The 21597-nt window shown below is 41.9% G+C and overlaps 1 protein-coding gene across 1 annotated transcript in view; it reads right to left on the bottom strand.

Moving 5' to 3' along the window:
- LOC126465293 (zinc finger protein 541-like) overlaps positions 1-21597 on the bottom strand; it is a 677038-nt gene that overhangs the window by 612389 nt on the left and 43052 nt on the right. The gene's annotated exons all lie outside the window — the stretch shown is intronic.

Raw genomic sequence — 21597 nt, 5'->3', positions numbered from 1 at the left:
AAAGTCTCTCTGCAGTCCCGTATTATTGTTAACCATGCGTGCCATTTAATTGTTCACCTGCCTGAGGTTTTCAACGAAACAATAAATGCACAACGGTACTGCAGTGATATTCTGTACCCACTCATAGGAGAACTTGTGTTAAATGAAATGTTGTGTTATTGTCATCTTCAATCCTGAGACTGGTTTGATGCAGCTCTCCATGCTACTCTATCCTGTGCAAGCTTCTTCATCTCCCAGTACCTACTGCAGCCTACATCCTTCTGAATCTGCTTAGTGTATTCATCTCTTGGTCTCCCTCTACGATTTTTACCCAGCATGCTGCCCTCCAATGCTAAATTTGTGATCCCTTGATGCCTCAGAACATGCCCTACCAACCGGCCCCTTCTTCTAGTCAAGTTGTGCCACAAGCTCCCCTTCTCCCCAATTCTATTCAATACCTCCTCATTAGTTATGTAGTCTACCCATCTAATCTTCAGCATTCTTCTGTAGCACCACATTTCGAAAGCTTCTATTCTCTTCTTGTCTAAGCTATTTATCGTCCACGTTTCACTTCCATACATGGCTACACTCCATACAAATACTTTCAGAAACGACTTCCTGACAAATCTATACTCGATGTTAACAAATTTCTCTTCTTCAGAAATGCTTTCCTTCCCATTGACAGTCTACGTTTTATATCCTCTCTACTTCGACCATCATCAGTTATTTTGCTCCCCAAATAGCAAAACTCCTTTACTACTTTAAGTGTCTCATTTCCTAATCTAATTCCCTCAGCATCACCCGACTTAATTCGACTACATTCCATTATCCTCCTTTTGCTTTTGTTGATGTTCATCTTATAACCTCCTTTCAAGACACTGTCCATTCCGTTCAACTGCTCTTCTAAGTCCTTTGCTGTCTCTGACAGAATTACAATGTCAACGGCGAACCTCAAAGTTTTTATTTCTTCTCCATGGATTTTAATAGCTACACCGAACTTTTCTTTTGTTTCCTTCACTGCTCGCTCAATACACAGATTGAATAACATCGGGGAGAGGCTACAACCCTGTCTCACTCCCTTCCCAACCACTGCTTCCCTTTCATGTCCGTCGACTCTTATAACTGCCATCTGGTTTCCGTACAAATTATGAATAGCCTTCCCTCCCTGTATTTTACCCCTGCCACCTTCAGAATTTGAAAGAGGGTATTCCAGTCAACATTGTCAAAAGCTTTCTCTAAGTCTACAAATGCTAGAAATGTAGGTTTGACTTCCCTTAATCTATTTTCTAAGGTAAGTCGTACAGTCAGTATTGCCTCACGTGTTCCAACATTTCTACGGAATCCAAACTGATCTCCCCGAGGTCGGCTTCTACCAGTTTTTCCATTCGTCTGTAAAGAATTCGCGTTAGTATTTTGCAGCCGTGACTTATTAAACTGATAGTTCGGTAATTTTCACATCTGTCAACACATGCTTTCTTTGGGATTGGAATTATTATATTCTTCTTGAAGTCTGAGGATATTTCGCTTGTCTGATACATCTCGCTCACCAGATGGCAGAGTTTTGTCAGGACTGGCTCTCCCAAGGCTGTCAGTAGTTCTAATGGAATGTTGTCTACTCCCGGGACCTTGTTTCGTCTTAGGTCTTTCAGTGGTCTGTCAAACTCTTCACGCAGTATCATATCCCCCAATTCATTTTCATCTACATCCTCTTCCATTTCCATAATATTGTCCTTGAGAACATCGCCCTTTTATAGACCCTCTGTATATTCCTTCCTCCTTTCTGCTTTCCCTTCTTTGCTTAGAACTGGGTTTCCATCTGAGCTCTTGATATTCATGCAAGTGGTTCTCTTTTCTCCAAAGGTCTCTTTTAATTTTCCTGTAGGCAGTATCTATCTTACCCCTAGTGAGATCTGCCTTATACAGTGTAATTCAAAAGTAGCTACACACACTTCTTGGGTATAATGCAATGATTCCCAACCTTGGGTAATTACTCCCTGAGGGGTAAAATGAAATTTTCTGAGATGTAAAATTTACTACAGGGTGTTCAAAAAGTCTCTCCGCAGTGCTGTATGATTGTTAGCTGTGCGTGCCGTATGTTTGTTCGCCTGCCTGAGTTTTTCAACGAAACAATAAAAGCACAATGATATTCTGTACCCTATCATAGGAGAACTTGTGTTAAGTGAAATAATGAATGGTTATTTTCAGCAAGATGGTACAACCGCGTATACAGCTCGTGTTTCAATGTCACTACTTGCTGATGTTTTTGGTGATCGCACAATTTCACAGGGACTTTGGCCTCCACGATCACCTGACCCAACACCACCTGACTTTTTCTTCTGGAGTGTAGCGAAAGCAACTGTCTATAAAAACCGTCCAAAGTCCATCGATGAATTGAAAACTGCAATATCCACTTTCACCGCTTCTCTTACAGAAGAAATGTTACAGCTTGTGTTTGGAAACATGATTAGATGAACTGAATTGTGTATTCAACAACAGGGGGACGCTTTCAACATTTAATGTGAAAATTTGTAGTATAAATGAATATTCAATATATTGATAACTTGTATTTCATTGAGTTTCATTTCGGTATATTCACTGCGGCATACGGCACGCGCATCTAACAATCATACGGCACTGCGGAGAGACTTTTTGAACGCCCCGTACTATCATAGTTTTGTACGACTCTGATACTGATTGTACTAGTTATTGATAATTACTTTTTCTCATTTAGTAGCATTAATACGATGGAGGTTATTGGTTTCACGTAATCCATCCACTACACACACGTTATGCTTTGTTGCGTACATTTCTGGCGATGGAAGGGAGACATATATATAACAAATGCTAAATATCACAAGAAAAGTCTTAAAGTTACAGATAGTACCTGAAGTAGTCCACAAACTATTTCATTACTCACTTCGAAACAGATAAAAGAATTATTTGAAAGCAGGACACAGCAATAACTACATAAGGGCTACTATAGTGCTGTACACAGTATTATCATCATTATTTATTGTTAATATTAGGGTGGTTAGATACAAAGCATTAACAGCTTGAGGCCTTCCAATTTTCGTCAGTTCAGAAGAAAGGACTGAAGCAGTGAAGTGATTTACGAACAGTAAGTATATTGCACATATTTTAACTTGGTTGATTTTAAGTGGGGTTTCAGTGCGCAGGTAAGGCAAATGCCACAATAGAGAGGATTAATGCAACGGAAGTATGTTTTGTAACAAGTGTCTTCCCTCACTGTGGGCAGTTAGCTTTCTTATCGGAGAAGTTTTGAGTAGCACTTGCGATGCACTACGAATTTCTTTCTCATTCATTCTAACAGCCCCCCCCCCTCCCCCTCCACCCGCACACACACGCAAATTGAATATCATTTATCTTTCATCATTTTAAAAATAAAGGTGTTTCCAGAAAAGTCTTTCATTCTACAGTTTAGTTATGTGCTAAAGTTGGTGGTGATATGGGGGAGAGGGGCGGTCAGCAGGCGGCAGGGATGGAAGGGAATGGCGGGGGTACTAGCTAATGCTTGGTTGCTCTCAGGGGTAATGGTCTAAGAAAGGTTGGGAACGACTGGTGTAATGTATCCATCAAAATAAGAGTAAAATGTTGAAACAAGTTGGAAAGGGTTGAGGGGAGAGACAGCTTTGAAATCTTAAATCCCATTTTTATTGTAGATTCGGATTCTGCGGGAAAAAATACGTAACTTTTATATGTAATGCTTTTGTCCTTGGGCGACGGATGGCGCTGTAACCGGAAAATTACGCAACTGACTTCCAAAACGCATTATCTCGAGAAAAATTCATTGGATCAAAAACACGAAAATAGAAATGTGTGGCAAAGGACTCAGTGTTTTGCAGTTCTCTCCACAGCGCCGTTTTAAACATTCATTTATTCATTCATTATTTGACTTGATCTAACTGCGTGTACGTCATCCATCACTTCTTAAATATGTTATTTCGTAATGTGACAGCGTTATTAATTAGAGGGAAAACTGAAACTGTTAACATTTAAGGAAAAAGTACAGGGAATGGTGATAATGCTCAAGTCCTTTTTGCTCAAAGTTTTTCAAACATTGTGCAATTGCATGCTTCTTTTGTCGGGTTATTCCACAGTTATCCACCGAGGGAACTGTAAAGCCACGAAAAAAGGAGGGTCGAAGAACAGTTGCTGGATAGAATAATGCACTTGCGAGTTTAGCTGCAGTGAATCATAACCCTCACATTAGCACTCGGCAATTAAATCGTGAATCGAGAAGTAGTCAAACTACTATTTCCCGAAATTTGAAAGGTTCGAAATGTCATCCGTTTCATATTTCCCTCCACCAGGAGCTTCATGGCAGTTATTTCCAACATAGAGGAACATTATGCCCGTGGTCGCTTCAGCAAAATACAGAGACCCAGTTTCTTTGCTCGAGTGTTACTCTGTGACGGGTCGACATTTACGAACCATAGTACGATTAATCACCGCTGTATACATTACTGGAATGCGGAAAACTCACATTGGTTACACCAAGCTGAACATCAGCGTTCGTGAAATGTGAATGTTTCATGTGGAATAATTGGTGATAAACTCGTGTGATCATTCTTTATCGACGGCAACTGAAATGGTGCTAGTATCTAACTTTCTTGGAGGACAATCTACCATTATTGCTTTACTACTAGTACACCTTTCCTCGGACTTGCGACAAAGAATGTGGTTTCAACTTGATGATTGTTTAGCATATTATTCTCTAGCAGTACGGAAACTGTTGTACAATCGTTTAGTGTACCTGCACGATCGCCAGATCTTACTTCGCCCAACTTTTATTTGTGAGGTTACTTGAAGTTTATAATGAAGCGCCAACAACGCGCGGTAACATGATTCAGTCTATCCCAAAAGACGTCATCAGACTACAACGGAAACATTTCTCAGTTGTGTCGAGCCATTACGTATGCGGGTAAATAAATACATCGAAGTGGGGGGCGACATTTTTGAGCACTTACTGTGAAGTAATTCTTACAAACATGCACCCCGTTGGTGGGATGTGAGAGCATACAGATGAAAGGTGAGAGCACACACATCAAACAAGCTTTTTACGTAATTACTGAACACGTCTGGCTTCCATTTGCTGATCCAGTGCATTTGTCTGTAGACAGTACCGGTCTGGGATGCTGTTGCGTATTTGTTGATTACAGCAGCGTCCATTGCGCAACTACAAAATTGTTTCATACAGAAGTTACGTTGTTTTTACTGTACAATTCGATCGTGCAAGAAAAATGGGATTTTCCTATTTAAGATTTCAAATTTGCCCCCACCCAACACACTGAGGGTGGCGCAGGTGGTCAACACTGATATCGCCAAATTTTTAACAATATTAACCCGTATTTTTTCGATTTTTAATCGGATGCTTAGTGGTTGAGATTTCATTATCTCAAGATGAAAAGCTCATCTCGTAATCTGTGATTTTTGACGTACCCATGTTCTCCTCTAGAAAATGTGCAATATTTACCATATCCATTTGTTTCTGTAAATTGCTTGAGTAGTGTGACGATAGTGTCTCAGAGCGAGTTACTGCTTAGGCGAACATCTGTTATACACTAACTAAATACTGCCACAGTTTAAATGCAGACATTCATAGTTTTAAATAGTCAACATGGGTTTGTCTTTTGTTGTAGAGTGAAAAGGAAAAGAGACGAAACAAAACTTAAAATGCAGCAGCTCTCACGGTAATAATGATACTTAGGAACCAGTGCCTGAAAATGAGAATAAATTCTCGGAAAGCATTGTGCTTACCAAAATACGACAACATTCATAAAGCGTCTGGTAGCAGAAGCTAATTTACTTTTCGTGGAACAACCTTACATTCTTAACATTATTCGCAACCTTGCATAGATTATAGGGGTGAGAACATAGTTCAAATGCCAGAGGAGCGACCTTGAAGACATTTCGCACTTGCCTGCGGTAAGTTGCACCAGAGGCGTACGTTCGCGTTTACCGCCTTCACCAGCCCATCTTCGCCGCTCCATCATTTTGTGCTGGAACACTTGCTCCGGCAGCGTAGCGAGAATAACGTGCTTGTTTTTTCAGTTGAGTGGGCTGTTCACTCTTTGTTTTTGCTCTCCAAAATTTGTTTGTTTTCCGCTGAGGCTAATGACCGCTACTAAAATATGAAGAGCCCAGAGTTGTTTTCTCGGCGTTCGACCGAGGGCGCTCATAAAATGCTAGCGGCGTTGTTCGCGTCTCGCCGGTTGCTGTGCGTCCACCTGCACAATACCGAGCGCCCCTGAAGAAGTGGAAGGGGCTAGGTGCTCGGCAGTGTCATCACAACGAATGAACGGGCACGAAATTAATTACGTTTCTCTCAACAAGCCGAACGCTTGTCTTTGTCCGTCACAGTGATTAACTGTGTCACCCTTTTTCCATTAGAGTTGCGGAAGTGCAAAAGGTTAAACATACAGCGAGCAAGCAATAATTCTCATCTCAATAGATAATTTTTGCATCCCATCTAAAACGGATGCTAAAGCGAGTTGCTTAAGGGGTGGAAGGACCGAAAAATGTTAATTTTCATTTTGTTTTTTATTTATTAGCAGAATTTATGGAAAGTAAGTTTCCAAAGTTTCAATGATGAAATCATATCCTAAGCACCTGAGAAATAATTGGATGTGTGACACAAGCTTCCTGCCATGCCCGTTTCTTGAAGCAACACTTCAATATTAATTCGGTGAACGAAGATTCCGTAGATTATTTTCAAGAAAACTTGCACGGGATACATCTAGAGGGCCGTGATATATATACTATTTGGCTGTATAGATCATCCGTGACTCTGTACCGTATCTTAGAAACAATAACGAACCAGCTGTGTGGTTTATGAAGAAGGAATTATTATTTTGCCTTGTGCTACTGGCGGAGATTCACGCAACCGTTCAATTCTTTCATCATTCAGTAACGCAAAAACAGGTAGTGTAAAGAAAACTGGATAACCCGTGTCATCAGAAGTTAGTGAATGCAAGATGTGAGGAACAGCAACAAACCAGCAACGAGGTTATCTCCGAAGTAAGGACATCTACTGAAAATAGAGGGATAACAAAACCTACATTTACAAAGCGAGGCTTCCAAATTCTATACCGAGCGAGGTGGCGCAGTGGTTAGTACACTGGATTCGCATTCGGGAGGATGACGGTTCAATCCCTCATCCGGCCATCCTGATTTAGATTTTCCGTTATTTCCCTAAATCGCTCCAGGCAAATGCCGGGATGGTTGGAAGGACACGGCCGACTTGCTTCTCTAATCCAATGAGACCGATGACCTCACTGTTTGGTCTTCTCCCCCCCCCCCCCCCAAAAAAACAATCCAACCCAACCCACCCCCATCCCCCTCCCCAAATTGTATCCTGGACGTTGTCAAGCCGATTTACAGGTTTCTGGTCGATCCTCAATTTCTAAAACAGTATGTTGTTGGAAAAAGCTAGGATTCGAAGGAGAGTCTAAATTCGCTCCTATGGAAACGATTCCCTAAAACCGCATTTTCATTTTCTACAATTGTCAGAATTGGAACTTATGATGCAGATTTTGTATTTAATGATGGCAACGTAGGGAGGATTAAGGTACGAGAGAGAATGGGATTTGAGATAGGATACTGTTGTTCTTTTGATCTTCACTATGTCGTCTGTTCATGCTACCCGGTTCCAGACCGATGAGCAGTACTCAAGGATCGGTCGCACGAGGGCTTTGTAAGTTATTTTCCTTGTATCTGCCTTTCCTACAACTAATTTTACGGAATAGTTGCTTTGCAAGTCTTTCTGGAAGCACATTCCTAGATTGAGATTTTCAGTTTGCACCGGAGTGTGCGCTGATATGAAACTTTCTGGCAGATTAAAACTGTGTGCTGGACCGAGACTCGAACTCGGGACCTTTGCCTTTCGCGGGCAAGTGCTCTACCATATGAGCTACCCAAGCACGACTCACGCCTCGTCCTCACAACTTTATTTCTGCCAGTGCCTCGTCTCCTACCTTCCAAGCTTTATAAAAGCTCTCCTGCGAACCTAGCAGAACTAGCACTCCTGAAAGAAAGGATATGCGGAGACATGGCATGGCCACAGCCTGGGGGATATTTCCAGAATGAGATTTTCGCTCTGCAGCGGAGTGTGCGCTGATATGAAACTTCCTGGCAGGTTCGCAGGAGAGCTTCTGTAAAGTTTGGAAGGTAGGAGACGAGGCACTGGCAGAAGTAAAGTTGTGAGGACGGGGCGTGAGTCGTGCTTGGGTAGCTCAGATGGTACAGCACTTGCCCGTGAAAGGCAAAGGTCCCGAGTTCGAGTCTCGGTCCGGCACACAGTTTTAATGTGCCAGGAAGTTTCACAATCGTAGATGTTACACGCTTGTGTTGGTTCTAGTGATTTATTGACATTTGTTTAATAGAGAAATAGTGGTTCTTTCAGTCTGTCGGTGCGCTAAGTTGCGCTTATTTATAGCGAGTGTCAACTGCCAAACCCTGCGTGAGACGTGGATCCTCGCTGCAGTTTCCAAGGTTTCCGACTTCCCTCTTTATGACAGTATCTTCCACTAACAGTCTAGCGAATCTCCCAATGTTATCCACTATACTGTACATGCAGGGTGTCAGATTTACCTTGACCATCCCAGATAACTTTTTGTCCAGTAGCAAAAAAAAAAAAAAAAAAAAAAAAAAAGTATCGAGCAAATGTTGTTTATGTACCAGGGGGATGTAAATCAGCATGACTGCCTTTCTTGCATCGTTGTTCATTTCGGAAATACGGACAGAAAAATGTATTTTTTTTTATTCGGGAATTAGTTCCTTTCCCGAAGACCTATTCGAAAAGCTATCGTAGCATATCATTCACGTTAACACGACATTATTAAAAACGTAACAAACAAATTTGTCTTTTGGTCTGTTGTGCTAGCACACAATGCAAGTAACGAGGATGACGTTACCCGTCCACTTGCTGGAGGTGACCGTAAACAAATGGAAAAACTATTACTGTTCTACTGGCTTACATTCTCCATAGATGACTAGCATTTCTAACTTCTCCTCCTTGGTGTGCAGGATGTTTGTAATTAAACTTTCGCTGCCTGCATCAGTGTGGACGGGAAACTATTTACGGTATGTGCGTACGCAACTATGTAGGAATGATTTTCAGACTCTTCGTTGTTAGTAGTGTTAGTGTCATGACTCACCGATAGGTGCCGGTACTAGAACGGCGACGTAGGATTGATACAAAAGCATCAGCGTGAATTACAGTTCTAGACAGCCACCATGGGTCCGGACAATGTGAGCAGGACTTTGGTATTAAAGCTGTTTTATTAAAATAACAGCATCATTGCTGCTGCTCTTCGCAAGTATCGAAGCATTCAAGGAAGAGGTCCTGTTTCTAAGTCGGGACTGAAGAACATGATTCGGAATTTCTAATTAACTGGCGTTTTGAGAATTACCTCGGGGAGAGGTCGTCGGCCTATTGCGCCAAAAATTTGTTAGAGAAATTACTGTTCCCATGGCTGAGAAATCTGGGCGCAATGCGCGATCTTCAGGCCGTGCACGAGCTGTCTCACGATAGCTGAACATTCAGTTGTTCATCGTCGTTCGGGCAGCAGTATCGCAATCTCTAGTGCGGTTCCAGGCTATCGTGAGTGGAGGTGGTCGTCACATTGAGCAACGTTTGTAACCTGGAACGTAAACATGGTACGCAATTAACAAATGTTACTTTCTCATTTGGAAATTAGAATGTGTTTCTGTCAGTGGTTTATTCGTTACTTCTCTTCGACATGTCCTTACAAATGTTTGCAAAAAATTTCATGGTTCTATGATAACTCATTTGTCACGGGCGCCCTATCAAGTAGCGAAAATTTAGTTACAACTACCCTGTGGATTATACTCACAGAAACCATCTATCGGATACCTGAACCGTGTGCTAGTACAGGACAGTCAAAGTCAATTTTGTATTACTATTTAATAACGTCATGTTTACGCAAATAGCACACTGTGACAAGTTTTTGAACAGATCTTGAGGAGAGGAAGTGGATTCGCAAATACAAAACATAGAATGAAGTTTAAAAAAAATTCGTACTGTTCATATTTACGAAATGTTAGTACAGTTTAGCAGTATGAAGACTGTATCAACTAACTAAGGAGACTTCCTCTTTATTTCGTTTCCTTTCCATCTAATGAAAGTCGACGAGTTTCACGTTCTTCAAACTCGATATGCACATTCTCTTCCGTATCAGGGAACTTCGCATTTTATAAGAAACTTTTGGCGAAAATTTGGGGGTGGAGAGAGGAAAAGATTAGTGTTTAACGTCCCGTCGACAACGAGGTCGTTAGAGACGGAGCAGAAGGAAATCTGCCGTGCCCTTTCAAAGGAATCATCCCGGCATTTGCTTGAAGCGATTTCGCAAAACCACGGAAAACCTAAATCAGGACGGCGGGACGCGGGTTTGAACCGTCGTCCTCCCGAATGCGAGTCCACTGCGCCACCTCGATCGGTCGCGAAAATTTGGGACGAGTTGATGACACAGTTAAGCACTACGCGGAAAATCGATCAGAATATGTGCAGCGTTGTCTTAGGTGTAGCATTACCTCAATTCTAGAGAACTGTTGTATGTCTGCAGTGATTTATTTGAAAAACACAGTGAATAGTAACATATACTGCACCTCGGTCTTGCGATCGAGCCAGACATGTTACAGTAATGGACAATTCCCAGCGCGAAAGTTGATAATGAATCATCTCCCAAATGTTGGTACAGTTTCATATTCAGGGGCTGGCTGCAACAGACAAGCTGTTTCGAATTATACCTGTAATTGTGTACGGTTTAATTCACATTCCATTATCCGAGGATCAAATCATGTTATTCCCTTGTTATATGCAATTAATCGTCGCACTTAATTGCTTGTATGGTAAACGTTGTTGCAAATGTTCGGCTCGTATTGCTGCTGGCTGCCGCTTGTGGCAGGGAACCGCTACAATTGCAATATTTCGACGGAAATTACTATTTTATACTCTGAATACTAATATGCATTTAAGGCAGCAACGCGAGAAAGCTTTAATTTTTGTTCTATAAACTTTGCTTGTTGAAGGCATGTATTATACGAAAGCTGGAATACTTGCAAACTAACAGGCGATTCGTCTCAAAATAATAACCTGTCTATATGATAAAGATCCTCATCATTCTGAACGAAATCCTTGTGACATTATTCGCTGAGTCTACCGTTGCGGATAAGCATGAATATTCAAAACTTCAGAACTTGTTATCTGCGCTTGCTGCGTTCATAAACATTTAAGTTATGCTAACCGAGTAGAGACAACAAGTTGCTAATGAAAGTATAGTTTAAAAAAATTTGAAGTGCTTAAAGAGCTCCTTCATGCATACGCAACTAGCAGCACTTCGCTTGTGTTGAGAGTCTTCGTTGGACAGAGAGAACAAACTTCCCACGAAGAGACATGAAACTGAAACCACTGTATGCCAACTTACAGCATCTCTACTGATATGTGTACTGTCCTTAGCTCTTCCCAGGAGTCAAAAGAACACTTTTATTTCCTGAATACGACTGGAAAAATCTTCCTCTACTTTGTTATGTACGTTCTGCTTATTATTGCTACATTTGGAAACAGTCTGATGTATGCAGCTACAGGATCAGTGAGCTTGTATTATGGCCAGCGCAGTATTAGTCTACTTGTTAATTGTTTCACTTCGAGAAATGAAAACCTGAGAAGTTGTTATTAAAGGAATATTAATTCTCTGAGGCATGAGAAGGCCAATATAATGCTAACAGAGATGTCAAATGGTTCTTGGGGGTGTTTATAAATTAGTTACATGAAAGTGACCTTTAATTGTGAAAAGGGTAAATAACTTAGAGAAATGTTTGATAAATCACTGAATGCAATGTATCATCAAGTTTTTTCCCTCCGAACACCCGAGGTTCCCGACAGGTGGCACGCACGGATGAGTTATTCCAACAGTCATCATGGACTCGTATAACGGTAGAGACCATGTGCAGTGTTGTTTATGGTTTCATGAATCCAATTCCACTACTGCAGCTCAGATACGATTCAGGATTAAAGATCGTAAGTCAGCACCTCTGTTATTAATTTGTACAATAGTTACAACGAAAATGGGTGTGTATCACATGGGACGCTAGGTCAGGGTCTGCCAGCAGTCTCCGACGAAGCAACTGAACTGGCACGTCGTACACGGACATGCTTGAACATTACCTAATGCCTCAAATACAACAGGACACTGGCACAGAATTTATTTTCCAGCAAGATGACGCTTCATCATACTATCATAACATACCAAGATTTGCTTCAGATGATTTGGCATGAAATTGATTACAGATGGGACATTTGTCGTGTTACGGGAGGTAGCCACACTGAACATTTATAAACAAAACTTTAAGTTATACTGCTTTCGCTGCTGTATCAAATGTTTCTATAATTTATTTACCTTTATCAAAATTAAAGGTAACTTTTGTATAACTAATTTATAAACACCCTATAATTACTGAATTACATTTATCAAGGTACTGTTTAAACAGAGATGTAAACAGATCGCTCGCAGCAAGTCTCTAAGATTTATTCTCGCAGGGATATTTAGAATATGTAAGTCAGTCTTAAGCATTCGTATACAAGGAAATTTCGGTTCTTGGACTTGCTTACGAGACGAATTCTTGTGCTAAACAGGAAGTAGTCAGTAACTTTAGATTCCGTCATATTTATTAACCATAGGAAGTATGAAAATAAATTAAATTTTGGCATAGTGCATAAAAAATTGCAAGATTTTGACTATCATCCATTTGTCATGAGCAAGTATCCGAACATTTCCAATGTTGTATCTGAACAAGTACGTCTTCTGGGTTTTAATTGTTGTTCTGGACAAATGCTTTGCTACTAGTAGCGTCTGATACTTTGGTTCTAATCGCGAATAGAGTTCCTCTGTGTTCAGGGAGTTTCGATCTCGTTTAAACTCAACGTATGAGGTATTTCTGGCAGTTAACGCACAATTACTACAACGTTAGTAAAAATAAGGAAAACGTATTATAAAATACACTTTTATTTCTAAAATGATAAAAGATGAGTGATATCTAGATATCTAGTTGGTGTGTATGCTGGTGGTAGAGTGGTCGTGGAAGAGGGGGGTGGGGGTGGTGGCGGATGTTAGAATGAATGACGAAATAATTCGTGGTGCATCGGAAGTGCTACCCAGAACTCCTTCTCAGATAAGAAAGCTAACTATCGACAGTGAGGATAGATACTTTTTACTAAACATACTTCCCCTGCATTACTCCTCTCCATTACGACATTTTTTTGACCTGCGCACTGCAACCTCACTTAAAATCAAACAAGTTCACATGCGTGCAATGTACTTACTGTTCGTAAATCACTTGATTGCTGCACTCCTTCCTTCTGAACTGGCAGAAACTGGAAGACTTTAGGCAATTAATGCCTTGTGTCTAGCGACTTCAAAAATTACAATAATACTGTGTACAGCACTATAGTAGCCCTTATGTAGATACAGCTGTGTCCTGCTGTCAGTTAATTCTTTCATCTATTTCGAAGCGAGTCATAAAACAACTTATGGGCTACTGCAAGTACTATGTATAACTTGAAGAAGACATTTTCTTCTGATATTCAGCATTTGCTATGCATATGTCTCACTTTTATCATTAGCGATGTACGGGACAAATCGCAGCATATCTTTGTAGTAGGTGGATTATGTGAGGAACCTGTATCCTCCACCACATTAATGTTACTAATTGAGAAAAAGTAAGTATTGCAACTCATATAATCAATATTAGAGTATTACAAAATTGTGATAATAGTAATGATATTTTGAAAGTAATATTAGTTTCGTAACTGAAAGAGAATTGAATCGTTTAGTTTTTACACCGCAGCAAAATTTCATTTTACCCCTAGGGGCCGTGCGGGGTAGCCGCGCGGACTTTGGCGTCTTGTCATGGTCCGTGCGGCTCCCCCCGTCGGAGGATCGAATCCTCCCTTGGGCGTGGGTGTGTGTGTTGTCTGTAGCGTAAGTTAGTTTAAGTTATACTAAGTCATCCGTAAGCCTAGGGACCGATGACTTCAGCCGTTTGGTCCCATAACATCTTCCCACAAACTTCCAAATTTTTACCCCTCGGGGGGTAATTACAACCAGGTTGGGAACCACAGACTTAAAGATACCATTGAAGGTGGTACTAAAGGGACTAAAAGAAAACTAATAATGGCGGAGAGACTCGAATACCCTAGCTTACAGAGTCGTTCCCGCGTTTGCACGCACACCGTGGTGAGGGCAAGGTGACTTACTGCTTTAGCCAGCGCACTGCTGATACCGATGCCTGTGCGAGCCTGCGCTGCACGGGGAGGGAATACCTAGGCGGCTCTGGCAGGGCATTAGTTCCGCACGCGCTGCCCTGCCCGACGGATAAACGGCCGACCGTACTTAATGTCCCGCGGCACATTCTGCGCTTCTGTCTCACCGGCTTTACGTCCCATTCCGCCGCTGCCTGCCTGGCAATTTAACAAAGTCTTCTCCCCGCCCTCTCACCGCGGTTGCGAAAGCTCTTCCACGACTTTCTTACGACTCTTGTTCCAAGTCGTGTCGCGGCTACAGAAACCTAATTTCTGCCACCTGCCTCCACGATGCCAATAAATGCTCTGCTGAGATGCTAATGAGCTTAGAGCTGTATGTACTAAAAAACGTTTTCTTTTCTTCTGTAACTTATTTTCAGTGACGTTCATCATGTTATTCGTAGTGCCTTTTCGCTTTTAAGGCTTTCAATTTGCTATCACAATTTTGCCAGTAATCTGAGAGTTGCTCCACCTTACTCTATTGTCCCTTTCTACTCTGCGTAACAGAATTAAAAGATCACTTTCTCGAACCACCCTAACTGTCTTCCATTCCAACGCACAACTTTGAAATTTGGCTGAAAGATGCCTACAACCCACCACTGTTATGGTGCAAAAGCGTGGCTCACTGTGACGTCACCCTCGGGCTCGACAAAGCTCCACACAGTAAGCTGTTAACTCTTGCGAAAAATGGGCCTGAGCTCATAACTTCATGTGACGTGTGAAGTGGGTTAATGCTGTCATATTGCCACAAATTTCACTGCAATTCTACCAAGTGCGATCTTGGAAATGTTACACGATGAGAAAGCTGTCACACGCCTGTTACCCAGGTTTAACCCCTTTCTTTGATGCCTCTGCGATGAATGTCAGAACTGCGACAGCCGGTGTCAAAATCGCCCGGGTTTCTTATAACTGCCCGAGAAAAACATTTCACACACACTACCTCTCAAAATCGACACGAGAAGCCCTCAGCAGTTGGCGTAAAAGGCGCCAATGAAACACCGCTCCTTCTGATTTGCACAAATTTCCAAATTTCGCCATCAAAAACGACAGTTCGCAGGGCGATGACCAACAGGCTGTTGTTCAAATGACTCTAAGCACTATGGGACTTAACATCTGAGGTCATCAGCCCCCTAGACTTAGAACTACTTAAACCTAACTAACCTAAGGACATCACACACATCCATGCCCGAGGCAGGATCTGAACCTGCAACCGTAACAGCAGCGCGGTTCCAGACTGAAGCGCCTAGAATCGCTCAGCCACAACGGCCGGCCAGGATGCTGTTCTTCACAACGTTTGCATTGGTGACCCCTCCCCAGACGTATCAACCCTATTCCAAGAACATCGTCGGGCTGCAACCCCACTAAACGTGATGTGACCCCCTATGGAGTGTAGTGCAACCGCAGTTTTTGCTCTGGTATGTGGGTGGAACCACAAGGTACCGTTCAAAACAATCTGACGAAATTTGAACGCGATCCGAAGCAGCAAACAGTATTTGTATGTCTTCAGCCCAGCTGTCACGTGTTAACAAAGGTGTGCAACAATGACATGTGCTGCTCAGTTCAGCAACACTCTCGTTGCCATCCACGCAGATTTCTTGAGCGCGTTAGCAATGCACCTGTGAGGAACTTCGACACCCACTCAGCTGAATGGTGCCTCGCGGCTGCTTCAACGCCTGAGGGCAGGAAACTTCAGCTAAGAGGTGTCGAAGAGGTGAAATGTGGATAACAGGGCGTGAAGAGACCTTCCAATCGTGCGATACTTCCAAGATGGCATTGGGCAGAATTGCGATGAATGCGTGTGTCAACAACTTGCTGGTTGAAGCAGCACCAAGCACGAGGGTGATGTCGCAAGGGGGCTACACTTTTGTACTGTTACAGAGGAAGGGTTTAGGCATCTCTGAGTTAAATTTCAAACTCATGTGTAGCAATGGAAGCAATTAGGGACTTTGAGAAAGTGATATTTTTTATTATTATTATCTTTTTGCAATGTATGGTTTTGTTGTCTCGCAGCACATTCCAAGGGATGAAATCACTAATCTATCGCAGTACTATCGCACTCTGCATGTAAACTTGCAGTCTTCTTCTTCTTTTGCTTGTGCCTTTTGCCTGCAGTGACGCAGGGTCGGTATGGTTGATCAGATTTGGCAAGGTTAATTTAACAGGTGGCCGGATGTCCTTCCTGCCGCCACCCTATACCCCTTGGAAGAATTAGTGTACCCCAGCTGTCAACGTCTAGTGTAATCCATGGAATAGTGTGAATGTGATCAGATGTCTGTGAGCCGTGTAAGGCGGGACGTGGGGACCAGCCCGGTATTCACATTGTGGGATGTGGAAAACCGCCTAAAAGCCACATTCAGGCTGGCCAGCACACTGGCCTCCGTCGTTAATCCGCCGGGCGGTTTCGATCCGGGGCCGGCGCGCCTACCTGAGTCCAGGAAGCAGCACATTAGCGCTGTCGGCCAACCTGGCGGGTGTTGCACTTAAACCTGCAGTATCCCCATGGATATGCGGTTTTCAAATACAAAACTTATAGTGATTCTGTAGAATGTTTGCTAATTGTAAATCAACATTGCTATGTATTTTATAGACAAATACTGTCATTAGCTCCTCAGAAATCTGATGTTAACGAGCAGTCCATATATCGTCAGTAATACGACTAAGTTTTTGACCAGAAGTGAGCAGCTCCTTGTTCAAACACAGTGTATTATAACGTGTGCATTATTAACCGAACGCACGCTAATGGAGTTCGTTGCTGTAGTCGGTGAGAGGGGGAGGGGGAGGGGGCGGGGGGAGGAGAGAGCAGTTCCGTTTGCTGTCTATGCCGAGTAGGGTCCGGTTGCTATCGATCGTTAATAACACGGCGTGAACATGTTCCAGGCCCGACCGCACGCGGCAGAAATAAAACCAGCCACCGCATCGCCGCGGACATGGAAATGTGCGAATCGGGAACAATGGATGGCGACTGAATCTGCTGGCGCTGCCAGTAAAGAACTATTTACTGCGCTCCAGATCTAATTATGCCCTAGAGGAAATTCTGTAACCGGTGAGCAGTGGAACAGCAACGATACAGGCGGCGCTATATGAATGGTCGCGGAGCCGAAACAACCATTACGTCCTCGTAACTCTTTTAGTTGAGTGTAGTAGTGCTTTGAGTGATTTTACTCATTTATAAATTTTACACCCACAGGAAAACGATTTTTCTTAGCGCTGAGCGGAAGAGGAAAATCATGAACTACAGAAAGAAGTCTACGCAGATGAGAAAAAATATTACTCGCGTTGTCACCGTATGCCTAAGTCTCTCCCTCATTTTTTCTCTGAGTCCGCGTCTGTAAAAATATTTGTGTTCCTAATGCGGTCGGCGTAATTACGCGGTCAGTGTAATAACTGAAACAAATTTTGCGCAGAATATTTGCTCAACAAGGGTACGCCAAATGAAGTCTGTTATAATTTGTGGTGACAGCTTGCATACTTTTAAATGTTAGTCGAATAGTTTATCAAATGAATGTGAACTGATCGTAATGTCAAATCACGTTAACTGCACTGAACATTATTTCTGTCGCAGCCTACATGCAGATTTTTACGACTTCGTACGTGACCTCTGGTACTGTAGTCAAAACAGGAATGCCTCACTCATAAGACAACTGCTGGTAAGGCGCAAGCACAGTATAGTTGTGCGGGAAACAAATAGGAGCACCATGTCGCCATCTTTAGCCTTTGCAAATGTCAACATTGCATCTACTCTTCTGCAGAATTCTGCACATTCAAGCCAATATAGTGGCTCTGCGTCTCAAATGGTTAATAATAATGAGTTAAACAATAACTGTTGCTATTATTGATAGTTTGTATTTCAAAAGTAAACGAAAATCATAATGCTAACACTGTCCTTTTAACTTTTAACCACAAAGTAATTGTTATTGCGGATATCCGCATGTAAACCCTCTGATACCCACATCGGTGAAGGCTTTTATCCACAGATCTCTCTACAGACATCGCCACCCAGTTAGGCAACTATCAAAACTGCCCCCTCCCCCTTTCTCTTTCTTTCTTTCTTTCATTTTTCTCTTTCTTTTTCTCTCTGTTTGATATATCGTATGATTGAACATTGCAACCCTTCTTATTTATCTTCAGCACAAACACTCCATCTGAACACTATATTAGAAATACTCGTTTTCAGGAGAGCAGAATCCTTCTAAACCACTAAATAACCCAGACATCGTCTCAAAATGACAATGTGTACGAGAAATCCGACAACGGATGGATTTTTACCAGCGTCTCAGAGAAATAATCTCCTTTCAAATTTCGAGAGCCAGTTAACAGTCCTCATTCCACCACAACAGCTTTCAGCTCAATATTTCTTGTTTGCTGCTCGCTCTAGTCATCCCCCCCCTCCCCCTCCAATTTGCCTCCACTTGTCTGCAGAGCCCTCTTTGAAACATTCTGCTCTTTCTTAGCAGTTACTGAACAAACTGTGCACGGTAAAAACTACCACAGTTATCGTACTCTAAAGCTGAAGTTCTTGCCAGATTAGCAGTTAAGTGATCCGCACCACACAGTGAACGAAAAATGAAGTGTGGAAACAAAAAAATCAAATGTTCTCGATGTATGTGCGGAATTTTCTTAGGTTAAATGGAAGTGCATCCTGTAACCTACGATGAGATGAGATGAAACTCAGATTTTGGCAGGGCAGACGAGTAACAGTAAGTAACATCTGTGTAGAAATTATGGTGTGAATTGTTCCGAATCTGTATCACAAGTAAAATAAAAGTTGCATTATTCGAGGAAAAAGTCCACCGAAGTGCCTTTAATACAAAAGGGCAAGCGCCTCTGGAACCAAAATAAATATTAATTATAATGCATCAAGGAACAGTCGTTTAAATTTATGAAACGAATATTAATGTTATCTCTCCTGCATATCAAAGTCTGCCGTGGGTGGAGTATTTGATTACACCGGAAAGCAATTTGATACATTACACGTGGTTATAGACATTCAATGCATTTGTCGGTTTCGTTGCTTCATTCAACTGAGATTTCTGAAAACTTCTTTTTTTGCTGCTCATTATGAACATAACGCAATTTTGCCATGTACAGACATGGTTGGAGAACGTTGCTGTTATATTTAAAAATGTTGATGGTGTTCTGCAAGAAGCCACAAATTGGTTTCAGGTTACTTTTTTATTTTTTAATGAAGTAACCTGAAACCAGTTTGTGGCTGGTTGCTCTACACCAACAAAAATGTATCGTTATAAACTGTTCGCTATACGTTTTTCAAGATCAAAGTAGGACTACCTTTTGAAATAGAGCGCCAACATCTCTCCAATATCATCCCACTAGCAAAATTACATTCGGGGTCGTGATACGTATATTCATTGACTCCGTTGCCATTCGAGCCACAAACCTATCGTAAATTAAGCTAGTCTTGTTTCAAGCGCTTCAAATTTCGGCTGACTTCATATGAAGTCCTTGTCGCTAAGCCACGGGTCATGGTCTCTGGTAAAGTAGAATGTACTTTTGGCGAATTGTGACAGACTTAGATGTAAGACGTATTCTCTAGATTTTAGTTGAGTATTATCAAGTAGCCCCACAGCTAAAGCTCACCGAGATAGTCGCCCGTTAACAAGAGAAGGGCCTCTACTTTTCCTTTACGCGTCAGTGACAGCAGTTAAACGACGATTCCAGTTACAATGCTAGCTGCAACTTATGCATTGTTTTGATCGCGGGGCATCGCTGTTGGTACCAACAGGCTCCGAAACTCGCCGCATCTAAAATCTAAAGGTGTCAGGCAGAAAATCAACAACTCATGTTTCTGTGCTTTCCCCGTTTGGTAAAAGAACCATCACAGACTATATTTAAGAATCACAAAAGCTACGAGACGAGTATATTCCAAGGCGACACTGAAAAGAGTTATGTAAATTAGTTGAAATATGTTATCCAAATAAACTTCTCTTAACACGTGGAAAGAAAGTTATTCCCTCGTCTCTAACTTAAGAGGTACAGTACTGCTGATAAAGCTTTGTAAATTGATATTGTACTAATAGATAGAAGTCGCATAGGCACACGCTGCTTCGAAGAAATCCAACTAGGCAATTATATGAGTATCTACCACACTTAAGTGTAGGCCCCAGCCGGCCGGAGTGGCCGTGCGGTTCTAGGCGCTACAGTCTGGAGCCGAGCGACCGCTACGGTCGCAGGTTCAAATCCTGCCTCGGGCTTGGATGTGTGTGATGTCCTTAGGTTAGTTAGGTTTAATTAGTTCTAAGTTCTAGGTGGCTGATGACCTCAGAAGATAAGTCGCATAGTGTTCAGAGCCATTTGAACCATGTATAGGCCCGTTGAAAGCGATTTCGTAATTTCAATTCATTACGCTGCTGAATCATTTTCCGTCAAGCAACAGATAGAAACCATTGATTTGTAGATAAAAAGTTACCCCGCTCCTCTACGACGACGATGACAGATAATGGATGTATTTCGTGCCCTAAGTGTTATGTCGAAGAAAATCGAACCTGTCATGAGTAAGGTGGACGTAATGGAAGCGTGGCGCGTTCTCCTTGTGTTGGCCAACACTGTCCTACCCTATTCGCTGTACACGGAATTTTCAGAAATCGCAACTTATTTTTATCGCACAATAATAACTTTACATTTGATATGCTACGCTAGTGGCCAGTCCGTTAAGGGGCTCCGGAAAGGCTCAAAATCATGAAAAGTTCAATTTTTACTTTTTTTGCGTTTTCTGAATCTGCAGACTATTACCTTTTAATAGATATATAATTTATTCAATTCCGAAGACTACAACTATTTTTAAATTTTTTTTGAAATGTGTTCTACATGGGCGTGACCCACTGTGGCGCTGTTAAACTGCTGTCAAATGGTGTTATTATTAACGTCCGTGTTCATCAGGTACATTTTAGTGATGTGAGAAAAAGTATGTGTTGTGGCTAACGTGTGATGGTTCAATATATATCGCTGGTGTGATTGTCGATTGTTTCATGTTTATTTACTCTGTCGTTATCTCGAAAATATTCGTAATTAATTCTGTTTCTTGAGTCTCTGTTTTGTTGAAGTATAATAATGAGTAAAAGTAAAGTTATTAGAAATCCTCTGAAGGTTTTTAAGAAAAGGAGAAATGTTGGAAAGCCAAAGGTATGTATTATTTCTGTAAACAATAAAGACGATAACCAAGTGAGTGAACCTAACCTCTCAAGTACACCTGCCCATAGCAGTCAAAGTGGGAAAGAAAATACTTCACAGAAGAAGCTTGGTTCAATGAGTGAAAACTATGAATG

This window comes from Schistocerca serialis, chromosome 1 (assembly GCF_023864345.2).
Source record: "Schistocerca serialis cubense isolate TAMUIC-IGC-003099 chromosome 1, iqSchSeri2.2, whole genome shotgun sequence".
NCBI lineage: Eukaryota > Metazoa > Arthropoda > Insecta > Orthoptera > Acrididae > Schistocerca > Schistocerca serialis.
The sequence above is the reverse complement of the archived record's forward strand: the minus strand, read 5'-3'. Positions and strand labels throughout refer to the sequence as shown.